Raw genomic sequence first — 15,184 nt, 5'->3', positions numbered from 1 at the left:
GATGGAGGCGCGCGTCTCCGCCCGTGTCATAGACTCCATTCTATGCACGAGCGGATTCCGCTCTCCGTCAAACGTGTTCATTCTTTAGATGGACGATGGAATCAGCCCGTGCATAGGATAGAGTCTATGACATGGGCGGAGACGCGCGCCCGCATCAGTCCGCCGGTGGGTGCCAGCTGCGGAATGCACAAAGGGTTATCCTTCGCCATTCTGCAGTGTGCATGTACCCTAAATCTGTAAGTGTACCCTGAGGTACTCTCACAGAGTTTGTAGAATTTCACACCATACCGTGATCTCTTATTGGGACGGTACTGGCGGAAAAGACGTGTCCGGGGGACAGTGTACGCTACGCTACTCCAGACACGTCACTGGATGATGAGGTTGAATGGAGGAAAGAAGGATCCTCCCATTTATCCTCACTGGCTGTTTCGGTTTCGGGGCAATAATAGCGTATGCGTCCGACACCGAAAACACCCTGGGGGCCATCTTTATACGGGGACTAGTATATGGGGTATGTAAATGTGTAGTGGTGTAGTGTAAAACTTTATTCCGTGTAGTGTAATGGTGTTTTTTACATGTTTTTTTTTAACATTAAGTATAAAAAAAAAAACTACGCCAAGAAAGGAGTTGCCGATAAATGCCGCACTTATGTGCGGCACTTATCAGCAGACCGTGCCTGTAGGATATAGGAAAAAAACACCCTACGCCAAAAAGGAGGAGTTGCTGATCAGCGGCGTACTTATGTGCGATGCTGATCAGCGGCGATAGGGTGCGGAAAAAAAAAAAATTGAAAAAAAATTGGAAAAAAACACAAACTTTCTTCAACCCTATAGCTACTGATATGTGTATTCTATACACTTATCAGCCTCTAGGGGGCAGTAGAACGCAAATTCCGGAAAAAGCCGAAGTTTGACGACGCTGGAGCCGATGATTGCCGATGGGGACCGCCGGAAAAAGACGAAGACGCCGACGAAGAAGAGGACGCGATCGGAACCCGGAAGACGCGATCGGGACGCTGGATCCGGTGAGTATGTGTCAATACCTGCTCTGGACACCTCAGCTACCTAGATGAGGTGTCCACAACAGGTATTTAACCCTTTCATGGGGTACTTATATCGTCGTGATCGGCCAGCCGGTCCCGGACGGTCCTGGCGATCGGGACGTGGCACCGTGGCCACCGTTACTTTTAACAGTAATGGCGGTCGGTGCCTACCTCGGACATAACCGACCGCCATTGCTTTCCGGGCCATCGGGTCACCGATGACCCAAAAAGCTGCAGATCGCCACCATTGGCTGATCTGAATTATCAGCCAATAGCGGTGATCGTCAGCACGGGAGGGGTTAATCACCCCCCGTGCCGACAAGCAGGGATGGCCTGCTATACATTATAGCAGGCCATCTTCCCTGATCGCTGGGTGTGTACATGCAGCGATCGGGGAAACCGCGGGCGTAAATGTACGCCCGTTTGCGTTAAGGCACGGGTTTTGGGGGCGTACACTTACGCCCGCGGTCGTTAAGGGGTTAAACCTGCAGCCCTGTGCCCAATAGCCGTGGCTTGGAGTATCTGTGCCCTAACTGTGCACCACCCCACCGTCCCTCCTCCCCACCCTCTTCACAGTTTTTCCTATTCCTCTGCAGTGAAAAATACACAGGTGCTTTAAAGCGTAACTGTCATTTCAGGGTCATTTTTCTGAAAAGATTAAATATCAACAGTTCAAGTGATTTTAAGAAACTCTGTAATAGGTTTTATGTACTAAAAGAGTTTCCTTCTGTACTGAAAAAGCAATCTCCCAGCCTCCCCCCTCACATCAGATGAAGCAGGATTTCTGTCTCCATTATGTGGCTATGGAGAGGGGAGGGGCTGTTAGGAGCGACTGAGCATGGAGCAGTCCTGCAAAGCAAAACACCCTGCAATTTTCTCTCAGTAAGTTCATAGATAAGCACTGACCTTTCTGACACCTGAATTTAGCGTTTTAGGTGCCCAGAGAGTCTACAAACAGCTGACCTTCATGTCACCTCTTCCTGCTCCCTCATCTCCCTCAGACCCTCCCCCCTTCATAGGCTTACAATGGAGAGAGCAGAGCCCGTCTTCACTGGCTTTTCTGTAATGAAGATGTGTTTGCCTGACAATGCACAGATAAGAAGTCAGGCTGGGAGATTGCTTCTTGAGTACAGAAGGAGGCTTTTTTGGCTGATGAAACCTATTACAGAGTTTCTTAAAATCGCTTATACTACTTATTTCTGCAATAAAAAAAAAAACATGACAGTTACGCTTTAACCCCTTAGGGACCAAGCCTGTTTGGGCCTTAATGACCAGGCTCATTTTTCAAAATCTGACCTGTCTCACTTTATGCGCTTATAGCTCAGTGATGCTTTAACGTATGCTAGCGATTCTGAGATTGTTTTTTCATAACATATGGTACAATATGTTAGTGGCAAAATTTGGTCACTGTCTTATGTGTTTTTGTGAAAAACATCAAAATATAATGAAAAATTAGAAAATTTTGCACTTTACGAACTTTGAAATTCTTTGCTTCTAAAAAAAAAAAAAAAGGCACATGACAAAAATTAGTTAGTAAGTCACATTATCAATATGTCCTCTTTATTCTGGCTTCATTTCGTAAACATATTTCACTTTTTTAGGGTGTCACGGGGCTTAGAAATGTATCAGCAAATTATCAAATTTTCATGAAATTTCCAAAACTAATTTTTTTAGGGACCAGTTCTTTTTTTAGGGTATATTCACAAGGGCGGGCTCGCAGCGAAATTCTCACTGCGAGCCCGGCAGGTCCTGTCAGTTCCCATAAACTACATACTTGCTGCGGTCTAAACGACCGCAGCGAGTATGTAATTATACCGCGCTTAACCCCTTCTACTCCCGCCGGCTGTAAGCAGCATACATTACCTGTCCTCGCTGCACGGGTCCGGCGTCCTGCTCTCCCGTCCGGCCAATTAGTGTGCTGCCCAGCCGCAGCCACTGATTGGCCGGGCGGGAGAGCAGGACGCCGGACCCGTGCAGCAAGGACAGGTAATGTATGCTGCTTACAGCGGGGGAGCCGGCGGGAGTAGAAGGGGTTAAGCGCGGTATAATTACATACTCGCTGCGGTCGTTTAGACCGCAGCAAGTATGTAGTTTATGGGAACTGACAGGACCTGCCGGGCTCGCAGCGAGAATCTCGCTGCGAGCCCGCCCGTGTGAATATACCCTTAAGTTGATTTAGGAGGCTTGTATACTGGAAACCTCCATAAGTGACCCCATTTTGGAAACTAGACACCTTAAAGAATTAATCTAGGGGTATAATGAGCATTTTACCCCTACAGGAAAGTATTCACAATTAGGCCGGAAAAAAATGGAAAACAGAAATTTTCCAATAATATATTTGTTAAGATTAAAGTATCTCATTTTCATAATAAACATGAGAGAAAATGCACCCCAAATTTTGTAACGAAGGTTCTCCTGAGTACAATGGTACCCCATATGTGGCCGTAAACCACTGTATGGGCACACAGCGGGGCTCAGAAGGGAAGGAGCGCCTATTAGCATTTCCAGTTCAGATTTTGCTGAAGAAGTTTCTGAGCGCCAGGTGCGTTTGAAGAGCCCCTGTAGTGTCAGCAATATAACCTCCCTCCAAAAGTCCCCCCATTTAGGAAAGTGCACCACTCAAAGAATACATCTTGGGGTGTGGTGACCATTTTGACCCCACAGGTATTAGAGGAAAGTATTTAAAAAAAGGCAGTAAAAATGAAAAAAATTGAATTTTTCCAATAACATGTTTGTTTAGTTTGAAATTTCTCAATTTCACGAGGAACAGGGGAGAAAACTCACCCCAATATATGTAACGCAGGTTATCCTGAGTAGAACGGTACCCCATACATGGGTATAAACCACTGTGTGGGCACACAGCGGGCCTCGGAAGGAAGGGAGCATTTTCAGTGCATGATTTTTCTGAAGAAGTTTCTGAGAGCCAGGTGCAGTGCCCCTGTAATGTCTACAGAATAGAACCCCCCCCCCCAAAAAAAATTTACCCATTTTGGAAAGTACACCCCTCAAGGAATTCATCTTGGGGTGTGGTGAGCATTTTGACCCCACAGGTATTGGAGGAAAGTATTCAAAACTAGACCGTAAAAATGAAAAAAATAAAATTTTTCAAATAACATGTTTGTTTGGTTTGAAATTTTTCAATTTCACTAGGAACAGGGGAGAAAAAGCACCCCAAAATTTGTAACGGAGGTTCTCCTGAGTACAATGGTACCCCATATGTGGGCATAAACCACTGTATGGGCACACAGCACAGGCTCAGAAGAGAAGGAGTGTCATTTTAGTTACAGGCAATATGTGGGTGTTTACTGGTTATCTGGGGTGGTAATGGACAATCTCGGGGTGTTTACTGGCTATCTGAGGTGGCAACAGGCAATCTGGTGGGTTTAAGTGCAATCTGGGGTGGTTACGAGCAGTCTGTGCCAATCTGGGGTGGTTACGGTCAATCTGGGGTGGTTACGGGCAATCTGGGGGTGTTTACTGGCTGTATGGGGTGGATACGGGCAATCTGGGGAGATTACGGGCAATCTGGGGAAATTACGGGCAATCTGGGGAGATTACGGGCAATCTGGGGAGATTACGGGCAATCTGGGGAGATTACGGGCAATCTGGGGAGATTACGGGCAATCTGGGGAGATTACGGGCAATCTGGGGAGATTGCGGGCAATCTGGGGTAGTGTCGGGCAATCTGGGGTAGTGTCGGGCAATCTGGGGTGGATATGGGCAATCTGGGGTGGATATGGGCAATCTGGGGTGGATACGGGCAATCTGGGGTGGATACGGGCAATCTGGGGTGGATACGGGCAATCTGGGGAGATTACGGGCAATCTAGGGTGGTTACGGACAATCTGGGGTGGTTACGGGCAATCTGGGGTGGTTACGGGCAATCTGGGGGGGTTACGGGCAATCTGGGGTGGTTACAGGCAATCTGGGGTGGTTACAGGTAAACTGGGGTGGTTACAGGTAATCTGGGGTGGTTACAGGTAATCTGGGGTGGTTAAAGGTAATCTGGGGTGGTTACAAGTAATCCAGGGCACTTGACTTTGGTGACAGGCGTAAAAAAGTGCCGGCACCATTTGGAACAAGCGATCAGTGGTATATAGTATATACCGCTGATCACTTGTACTGGGACCACACCGGGTGGTCACAGATCATTGCCCCATGCTCTCCGCCACCTCCGGTGGTGGAGAGAATGAAGCTTTGATCATTTTTAGGAATCCATCACTGTGAACAGAGTCTGTTCACAGAGATGGCGGCGGCCATCTTGGATCAGATGGCCGCCCTGGGAAGGGAGCGTCAGTGACCAGGTCACTAGGGTTAATTCTGGGGACAAGGGGGGACATGTTCTCATCTCCTCTCACTGTGGATTTACGTGGAGAAGAGATGAAAGCGTTCAGCTGCGCTGGCAATGTCTGTTACCGGTGGCCGCCGTTATACTGGTAATAACGGCGATCGCCGGTGAGGGGACTTGCCGGGACAGACCCCACACTCTGCCCCAACCCCTCAGCTACCTCCGGTAGCTGAGAGGAGGGGGCTGCGGGCATTACCCGTGCCGCTGCACTATTCTGCACCATCGCCATAAAGAGCTGATGGCAGCAGAATAGAGCCCATTAGTGATCGCTGTAAAAATCCGTATCGGCGGTCACTAATAACATAATACATGTATTCTCTGGGTCGCTACGGTTTTGGCGATACCACATTTGTATAGGTTTCTTTAACTATTATCACTTTGGCGCAATAGAAACTATCTTCCTAGCAAAAACCCACAAAAACAGTCGCCGCATTGCAAGATCCATAGCGTTCTCATCTTTTGCGCGACAGAGCTGGTTTTGAGCTTATTTTTTGCGGGAAGATCTGTAGTTTCTATTGATACCAAGTTTTATATGTATATGACTTTTTGATCTCTTTTATGACGTATTTTCTAAAGTGAATTGATAAAATACAGCTATTCTGGTACTGTTTTTTTAATTTTATTTTTACAGCGTGTGTCGTGCGATATAATTATTGATATAGTTTTATAGATTGGGTCGTTACGGACGTGGCGATACCAAATATGTATAGGATTTGTGTTTTTGATCACTTTTATGTCACGTTTTATTGGGTATAGGGAATGTAATGCATCTTTATTATTGGGGGGGGGCTGTGTTGTGTTTGGTGCACACTTTTTCACTTTTTTTTACTTTTACACTAGTGTACATTACTGTACACTAGTGTAAAATACTTTGATCACTGATACAATACATTGCAGTACCTGATGTACTGCAGTGTATTGTATCATGCCTCATGCTGACAGGCAATAGCCACGGCCACCCCTGTCAGCATGAGGCATCTCCATGGTGACCCCAGGGACCTTCATTAGGACCCCAGGATCACCATGGAGACATCGGGACCCTGGACAACGACGCGGGACATCGCGATCGCGTAAGTGACCCACGGCGCCGTCCGGGATCCACCGGGACCCGTTAGATGCCGCTGTCATGGTTTGACAGCGGCATTTAACGGGTTACAGGAGGGTGTCAGCGGTCACACTGACCGCTGACAACCCGTCCTGCAGCCGCCGCCAGGCGGTAATTTATTCCAATGCGCCCAGCGTTAAAAGGCGTACGCATCGGAATAAAGCCAATTAGTGGCCAATGTGAAAAGGCAGCATGGCAGTCACTAAGGGGTTAATGATCCAGCCCATGTGCTGTGCTGAGGAAAAAAAGTAAATCTGCCTGGAGCATTCCTAATGATGAGTAGGGTGGGAAGGAGGGACAGAGAGGGTGTGCCAGCCTAATGTATACACAATCTAACCCCCGGCCTTTTGGCACAGGGCTGTAAGTTTAAAAGTTGTTTTTTAGGACAATAACTGCATCGTCTGGGTCTGGGTGCACCACTCTGTCCCCTCCTGTCCTGCCCCCTCCAGTTCAGTTCACCGAGGCAGCATCCTCCCGTCCCGCCCAGTCCGCCCCCATCTGTACCGCCCCCTCCCCTCCAGTCCAGCTCGCCCAGGCAGCATCCTTCTGCCCCACTCAGCCCGCCTCCTCCCATGCCGTATGACAGCCGTTTAGGACCCCAGGACAGCAGGGTGCTCACTGCTATAGTTTGCAAAGCTCAGCCCAGGCTCCCAGCGCCGATGGCGTTCTTGCTATTTTCAAACTATAGCAGTGAGCAGCATACTGTCCAGGGCTCCTGAATGGCAGAAGAGTGTTCCCCGCACTGTCCCACCAGCTCGGCCCGCCCCCTCCCATGCAGCTGAGCTGACAGCCTGCGGGGGACACTCTTCTGACGTTCAGGAGCCCAGGACAGTATACTGCTCACTGTTATAGTTTGCAAATAGCAAGAACCCGATCAGCGCTGAGACCCTGGGCTGAGCTTTACCATCCAGCTCAACCCAGGCTCCCAGCGCTGATCACACTCCTGCTATATGCAAACTATAGCAGTGACCACCCTTCTGTCCTGGTCTCCTGAACGGCTGTCATACAACATGGGAGGGGGCGGGCTGAGTGGGACAGGAGGATGCTGCCTGGGCGAGCTGGACTGGCGGGGAGGGGGCAGTACAGATAGGGGCGAACTGAGCGGGACGGGAGGATGCTGCCTGGGTGAACTGAACTGGAGGGGGTGGCACAGGAGGGTGCAGACTGGGCAGGACAGAGTGATGCTCCCGAACCTAGGTGACGCCCCAAATGCTCTTAAGCCCCTAATTTGCATAGGGGCAATTTTAGGAAGATTGCAGAGGAGGAGAGGAGCGGTTCTAACTGCTATCAACTTCTAAGGTAAAGGGCTCTTGCGGCATATGAGCAGGTTCTCTCGGCAGAACCTGCTGATAGTGCCGCTTTAAATGCAGCGTACGCAGAAACCCCACCGCCCGATCTGCCCCATTCTGGCGCAGGTGGGCCCAATGAGAAAATTGTATTCACATCTGGCCCCTGTTCACTTTACACCAGGTATTAAATGTCCCTAAATCTGTTTATCAAAACAAACTTATCTGTACGCTGCTCTAAATAAATCCAGTGAATCTGAGGCTGCTGTGAGCGGGCTTATTTGTTTACCATAATTTACACCTACCTGCACAATAATTAGCAACTTTTGTACATCAGGGATGATAAATCCCACATTACCTGTAATAGTTAATGTAACTAGATTTTCATTTCCAGGAAAATACATAGTGCTTGAAAAGAGCGCCCCTTTATCAGTGACTTCCTTTTAAGAGAAACTTTAATCCTAGGTGCCGTCGTTTAAGAGCGACTTGGGTCCCATCCCTTTAAGAGCAACTTGGCTCCCGTTCCTTTTAAGAGCAACATGAGTCCTTTTAGGAGCGACCTGGGTCCCTTCGCTCTTAATTGGACCCAGGTGGCTCTTAAAGGGACCCAGGTCGCTCTTAAAGAGACCCATTTCGCTCTTAAAGGGACATATTTCACTCTTAAAGGGACATATTTCACTCTTAAAGGGACATATTTCACTCTTAAAGGGACATATTTCACTCTTAAAGGGACCCATTTCGTTCTTAAAGGGACCCATTTCGTTCTTAAAGGGACCCAGGTCACTCTTAAAGGGACCAAGGTCGCTCTTAAAGGGACCAAGGTCGCTCTTAAAGGGACCAAGGTCGCTCTTAAAGGGACCCAGGTTGCTCTTAACCCCTTAAGGACAGAGCCAATTTGATTTTTTCGTTTTTTCCTCCTTGTGCTTAAAAGGCCATAGCACTTGCATTTTTCCACCTAGAAACCAACATGAGCCCTTATTTTTTGCGTCACTAATTGTACTTTGCAATTACAGGCTGAATTTTTAGATAAAGTACACTGCAAAACCAGAAAAAAATTCAAAGTGTGGTGAAATTGAAAAAAAAAAAACGCATTTTGTTTATTTGGGGGAAATGTGTTTTCGCCCTGGGGTAAAACTGACTTGTTATGCATGTTCCTCAAGTCGTTATGATTAAAACGATATGTAACATGTATAACTTATATTGTATCTGATGGCCTGTAAAAAATTCAAACCATTGTCAACAAATATACGTCACTTAAAATCGCTCCATTCCCAGGCTTATAGCGCTTTTATACTTTGGTCTATGGGGCTGTGCCAGGTGTCATTTTTTGCGCCATGATGTGTTCTTTCTATCGGTATCTGATTGCGCATATATACGACTTTTTGATCGCTTTATATTACAATTTTTCTGGATTTGATGCGACCAAAAATGCGCAATTTTGCACTGTGGGATTTTTTTGTGCTGACGCCGTTTACTGTGCGAGATCAGGAATGTGATTAATTAATAGTTCAGGCAATTACGCACGCGGCGATAGCAAACATGTTTGTTTATTTATTTGTTTACTTTTATTAATAACCTGGGAAAAGGGGGGTGATTCAGACTTTTATTAGGGGAAGGGGCTTTTTACTATAAAAAACAGTTTTTTTTTCTTTTACACTTATACTAGAAGCCCTCCTGGGGGACTTCTAGTATACACACTTTGATCTCTCATAGAGATCTCTGCAGCATAGATATGCTGCAGAGATCCATGAGATAGGCAGTCGTTTACTTCCGGCTGCTGCAGCTGGAAGTAAAAGAGTGTCGAGCCGGGGACGGCGCCATCTTGGAGCAGTCCCCGGCCGGCTTCAGTTACGGAGATCGCTCCTCCGGGATAACATCCCGGAGGAGCGATCTCCCCACTAGACACCAGGGATGACGCTGCGTCCAGTATTCGGATGCAGCTGTCAGCTTTGACAGCTGCATCTGATTACTGTATTAGCGGGCACGGCGATCGGACCGTGCCCGCTAATACCTGCGGTCCCGGGCTACAAGCGGCACCCGGGATCGCCGCGCGGCCCCGCTCTGAACGGCCCTAACGGCATCAGGGCGTAAATATACGCCCTATGTCGTTAAGGGGTTAAAGGTACCCAGGTCGCTCCTAAAGGGACCCAGGTCGCGCCTAAAGGGACCCAGGTCGCGCCTAAAGGGACCCAGGTCGCGCCTAAAGGGACCCAGGTCGCGCCTAAAGAGACCCAGGTCGGGCCTTAAGGGACCCAGGTCGCTCCTAAAGGGACCCAGGTCGCTCCTAAAGGGACCCAGGTCGCTCTTAAAGGGACCCAGGTCGCTCTTAAAAAGACCAATTTCACTCTTAAAGTAACAGATTTCGTTCTTAAAGGGACCCAGGTTGCTCTTAAAGGGACCCAGGTTGCTCTTAAAGGAACATATTTCGTTCTTGAAGGGACCCAGGTCGCTCTTAAAAGGGACCTAGGTTTCTTCTTCTTCTTCAGAAATCCTGCTTCTTCTAAAGTGAGGAGGAAGGTAGGAAAACAGGTTTTTGAATACAGAAGGAAACACTTTTGCTTAATAAAACCTATTAGAGTTTTTTAAGAATTGCTTGTACTATTGATATTTATTGATTTCTAAAAAATGACACTTAAATGACAGTTACGCTTTAAGGAGAATTAGTATCCCTTGGACCTACGTCAATAGGCCCCTCACTAGCCAGACAACACCCTGCTTTGCACTGAAGATGGGCAACAACCCCCAAAATAGCTGTTTGCAGATGGGACGTCTTTTCTGTTGGAGAAATTGTTTGGTTTGGCATAAAATCCCCCATCAATGTTCTAAGATTTCTAGATAGAGTAAGACTTGACAGGACAGCTCTTTGCCCAAGAGGTGTGAGAGCTATTTTAATATCCTTTTTGCCCTCATTTAAGGCAGCATAAACATAGTGAAAGATTTCCTTTATGTTCCCAGCATTTTGGGTCCTAATAAAGCGTGGAGAAGGGTGAAAGCGTGACTACATGTTGCTATGGCTCCACCCTATGCCTACTTCCCACTCTGAAGAATAAATTAAATAAACATAAAAGTTTCTGGAGTTGTGCATTAGGAAGATTGTCTCTAGCAGGCTTAAAGGGAACCAATTACGCCGAAAATCCATCTTAAGATAAGGAAACGTGCTGGCACATCACCCAGCATGTTTCCTAAACATCCCCCTGTAACCTTCGTGCCCCCCTCCATCAGTCAGTAATCTTACTTTGAAGAAGTCCCGCGCTGTATGTAAATTTCTGGCAGTCACAGGTCCTGGGCGTCTGTAATGGCTGTAATCACGCCCAGAGGGACGTGCTTGAGGTCTGCCTTCCATCCACGTGACCCGGCAGCTCGGCGGCGCGCTGACATCATCCGCACGCAGCGCAGACATCTTCTGTAGTCGACGACGCCGATGCACTGCGCATGCGTGGACTCCGGAAGACGACGGCACTGCGTGCGGATGACGTCAGCGCGCCGCTGACGTGAAACGCAAGCCTCCGGGTCACGTGGATGGAAGGCAGACCTCAAACACGCCCCTCTGGGCGTGATTACAGCTATTACAGACGCCCAGGACCTGTGACTGATTCTGCCCACCTTGACTAAATCCGCCCAGCGTGACTACTTGCCAGAAATTTACATGCAGCGCGGGACTTCTTCAAAGTAAGATTACTGACTGATGGAGGAGGGCACGGAGGTTACAGGGGGATGTTTAGGAAACCTTATCTTTTCCTTATCTTAAGATGGATTTTCGGCGTGATTGGTTCCCTTTAACATTGATTTCAAAATGAAATGTTCTTAAGTAATCTTTCCATATAGGGATGAAGCATATGGTAGGTAATCTCTGATGATGGCAATAAGTAGAGAGGGGTTGTTTTTCTAAGAAAACCGCTTTAAGTAATGTAGCAAATAATTAACATTAAAATCACTTGAGGGTACCAGTCATTAAAACTTTTAAAATGTAAATCAACAATAGATGTGATATAAAGCATGTTTGCAATTTACATTCTTTTTTTTTTTAGTTATCACAGAAAACATGGCACTTCCTGTATATTGACACTTTTTTCCCCAAAGAGTGTAAACACATAAGTCCAGTGTATCCCAGGCCATCTGAGGTCTCACAGAGAGAAGGCAGTCATGTGATTGACGGACACATTGAGCAGTGACAACACTGTACTGGCCAGGACTTCATGTGTTTAGTCTCTTTTTTTCAACCAGCACAAGACTAAAAAGCTTCAGGAGACTGGACCTGGATTTCACAGCATTTAAAAAAATGTATATTGCAAAGATGCTTTATTTCACATCTTCTGTTGATTTAGATGTTGAAAGTTATAACAGGTACACTTTAACCCCTTCCCGAACGAAGGCGTAACTGTACGTCCTCGCACGGGTGGAGGAGTTCAGAGCGGGGCCACGCGGCGACCCCGCTCTGAACCACCACAGTCCCGGGTGCGGCATATAGCCCGGGACCGCGGCTATTAGCAGGCATGGTCCGATCGCTGTGCCCGCTAATTAAGTCTTCAGATGCAGCTGTCAAAGTTGACAGCTGCATCTGAAGACTTACTGCAGCCGTTCCCTGGTGGTCTAGTGGGGAGGTTGTCCTGGAGGAGCGATCCCCGTGTCTGGTGCCGGCCGGGGTCTGCGCCGTATTGGCGCTTATCCCGGCTCGGCATTCTATTGCTTTTGGCTGCAGCAGCCAAAAGCAATAGAACACTTATCTCATCGATCTATGCTGTATAACTATACAGGATAGATCTCAATGAGAGATCAGTTTGCATATACTAGAAGTCACCCAGGGGGACTTCTAGTATATGTGTGTAAAAAATAAAAAAAAAGTTGTATTATTAATAAATAATCCCCTCCCCTAATAAAAGTTTGAATCACCCCCCTTTTCCCATTTTATAAATAGAAATAAACAAACATGTTTGGTATCGCCGCGTGCGTAATCACCCAAAATATTAATTTATTACATTCCTGATCTTGTACGGTAAACAGCGTAAATGCAAAAAAATCGCAAAGTGCAAAATTGCGCATTTTTGGTCGCATCAAATCCAGAAAAATTGTAATAAAAAGTGATCAAAAAGTCACATTTGAACAATCAAGGTACCGATAGAAAGAACACATAACGGCGCAAAAAATGACACCTCACACAGCACCATAGACCAAAGGATAAAAGCGTTATAAGTAGAGATGAGGGAACCTCGAGCATGCTCGAGTCCATCCGAACCCGAACTTTTGGCATTTGATTAGTAGTGGCTGCTGAACTTGGATAAAGCCCTAAGGCTATGTGGAAAACATGGATATAGTAATTGGCTGTATCCATGTTTATCCAGCCACCGCTAATCAAATACTGAACATTTGGGTTCGGATCGACTCGAAGCCGAACCCAGTTCGCTCATCTCTAGTTATAAGCACATATATGGTTTGAATTTTTTTCAAGCCATCAAATAAAATAAAAGTTATACATGTTACATATTTTAATTGTACAGACTTGAGGAACATATATAACATGTCAGTTTTTCCATAGGACACACAGTGTAAAAACACTTTCACCGCGCATATAAATATTTTCTGGTTTTGCAGCATATTTTATGCAAAAATTCAGCCTGTCAGTGCAAAGTACAATTAGTGACGCAAAAATAAGGGCTCACGTGAGTCTGTAGGTGTAAAAATGCAACTGCTATAGCCTTTTAAGCACAAGGAGAAAAAAATGAAAACGCAAAAATTAAAATTAGCCCGGTCCAGAAGGGGTTAAAGAATCACACACTTAAAACAAGGTGGCAGTCCCAGTGAAATAATGCACACAGTAGTAAACATTTCATTATAACATTGTCTAAATGCAAAGAACACAGGAATTGGGATACTTGTAAACCATATTACCTATTCTCTTTCCACCTCTACTGCTGATCAGTTATTTACCCACAAGTAGAGTTGTAAAACACTTTCTCCAGGGCACCACCACCCCAACACGTGTTTTGTGCCCTTCACCTGACCCCCAGATGAAGGGCTTAAAACATGAGCATTCCTAGAAAGGATTAAAAGTAATTTTATCAAAGTAACTATGTGCTTCATGTGCTAAGAACTTTGTGAAAGTAGAATTTTTTTTTAGTGACAAAGTGTACATCATGTTAGTAGTAAGTTTTGGTCGATACATGCATTTTTCTAGGTTTAAAACGCTTTGCTTGTAACAAATATAGTCACGCAACACAAATGAGGTAACAATTCATACTAAAACTATGTCTACTTTATGTTGCCATTATTTGGTAAAGCTCTTTTTTCCTTTTTACGGTGTTACAGGGTTTAAAAGTTTAGCACCAAATTTTTCATATTTCACATACAGTAATGGGCGACAACCCTCAGGTACAACAATAGGGGACAGGAACAATGGTGAGGTACAACAACAGGGGTGTAGATCAGGTAGAGCAAAAGGGGGTGCAATAAAGAACAGTAATTGGGACAGTGGTGAGGATCAGGTATAGAAACAGAGGTCAGGAAAGACTATCAGGAATAACATCAGGGGACAGCGACGATGATTAGGTACAGCAAAGGGTGGGGGCTAGACCTTTAGGCCAGCCTATTCCCATGGCTGTTGAGGGGGCGTGACCTAGACGGCTATGACGCCACCAAGGGGCGGGGGTCTACAGCACCGTTGTAGGGCTAGGTGTTGCTTCGATCCAGAAGACCCGTCCAGGTGGCACAATCCACAGAAGATAAAAGATCACTTTAAAGTGACTGTACCACCAGGCCCAGGCTGAAGCACTGGAGGCGGGCCGAGGAGGGGCTGGGGTTTCTTCCCACGGGGGGTGGGTCGGCCCGCCTACAGTGCTTCAGCCTGGGCCTGGTGGTACAGTCACTTTAACTAGAACAAGCAACATGACGAATGATATACAATAAGGTGTGAAAACTCCAAAATTTACCCTTTACACCTGTGTAGAGAAGTCATAATGCAAAAAGGGGGGTGACAGTGTCACTTTAAGTTAAAAGGGATGTGTCAGCTGCAATTCAAATTTCAAACTGCTGACCCTGTTAGATAGCCAGTAGGACAAGGAGACACATGGCACCTTTCATATATCCGTCTGTGCTTCCAGAACATATAGAAAAAAAAAAAATCATTTTTCTAAGTCAAAGAGGCTTTCCTGAGCTCCTGAAGTGCACAAAGCTGTAACACCTCCTTACACCCCCCTGACCCTGCTTGGGACTCATAAAGAGAGGAGACAATCCAGCTTGCTGCTTTTTAGGAGTCTGGAAACACCTCCTTGAGTATCGGTAAAAAAAAAAAAGATGGTGTAGGATCTTTAGGCTTAGCAAATCACTACTAGATTAGATGTTAGTGATCACTCACCTTTTTGAGTTGTGCTAGGATAGGCACAACTTTATAGAAGGCTCAAAATAAATAC

The 15,184-nt window shown here is 46.4% G+C and overlaps 2 protein-coding genes across 2 annotated transcripts in view; one reads left to right on the top strand and one right to left on the bottom strand.

Moving 5' to 3' along the window:
• UBAC2 (UBA domain containing 2) overlaps nt 1-15,184 on the bottom strand; it is a 153,173-nt gene that overhangs the window by 26,096 nt on the left and 111,893 nt on the right. The window lies entirely within an intron of this gene.
• The window catches only part of GPR183 (G protein-coupled receptor 183), a 42,590-nt gene continuing 33,815 nt past the window's right edge, over nt 6,410-15,184 (top strand). The window contains exon 1 of the mRNA XM_069970709.1: nt 6,410-6,460. The gene's annotated coding sequence lies outside the window, so the exon portion shown is untranslated. The remainder of the gene's footprint in view (nt 6,461-15,184) is intronic.

The sequence above is a fragment of the Dendropsophus ebraccatus genome, chromosome 5, assembly GCF_027789765.1.
Source record: "Dendropsophus ebraccatus isolate aDenEbr1 chromosome 5, aDenEbr1.pat, whole genome shotgun sequence".
In the NCBI taxonomy this organism is placed as follows: Eukaryota; Metazoa; Chordata; class Amphibia; order Anura; family Hylidae; genus Dendropsophus; species Dendropsophus ebraccatus.
The sequence above is the reverse complement of the archived record's forward strand: the minus strand, read 5'-3'. Positions and strand labels throughout refer to the sequence as shown.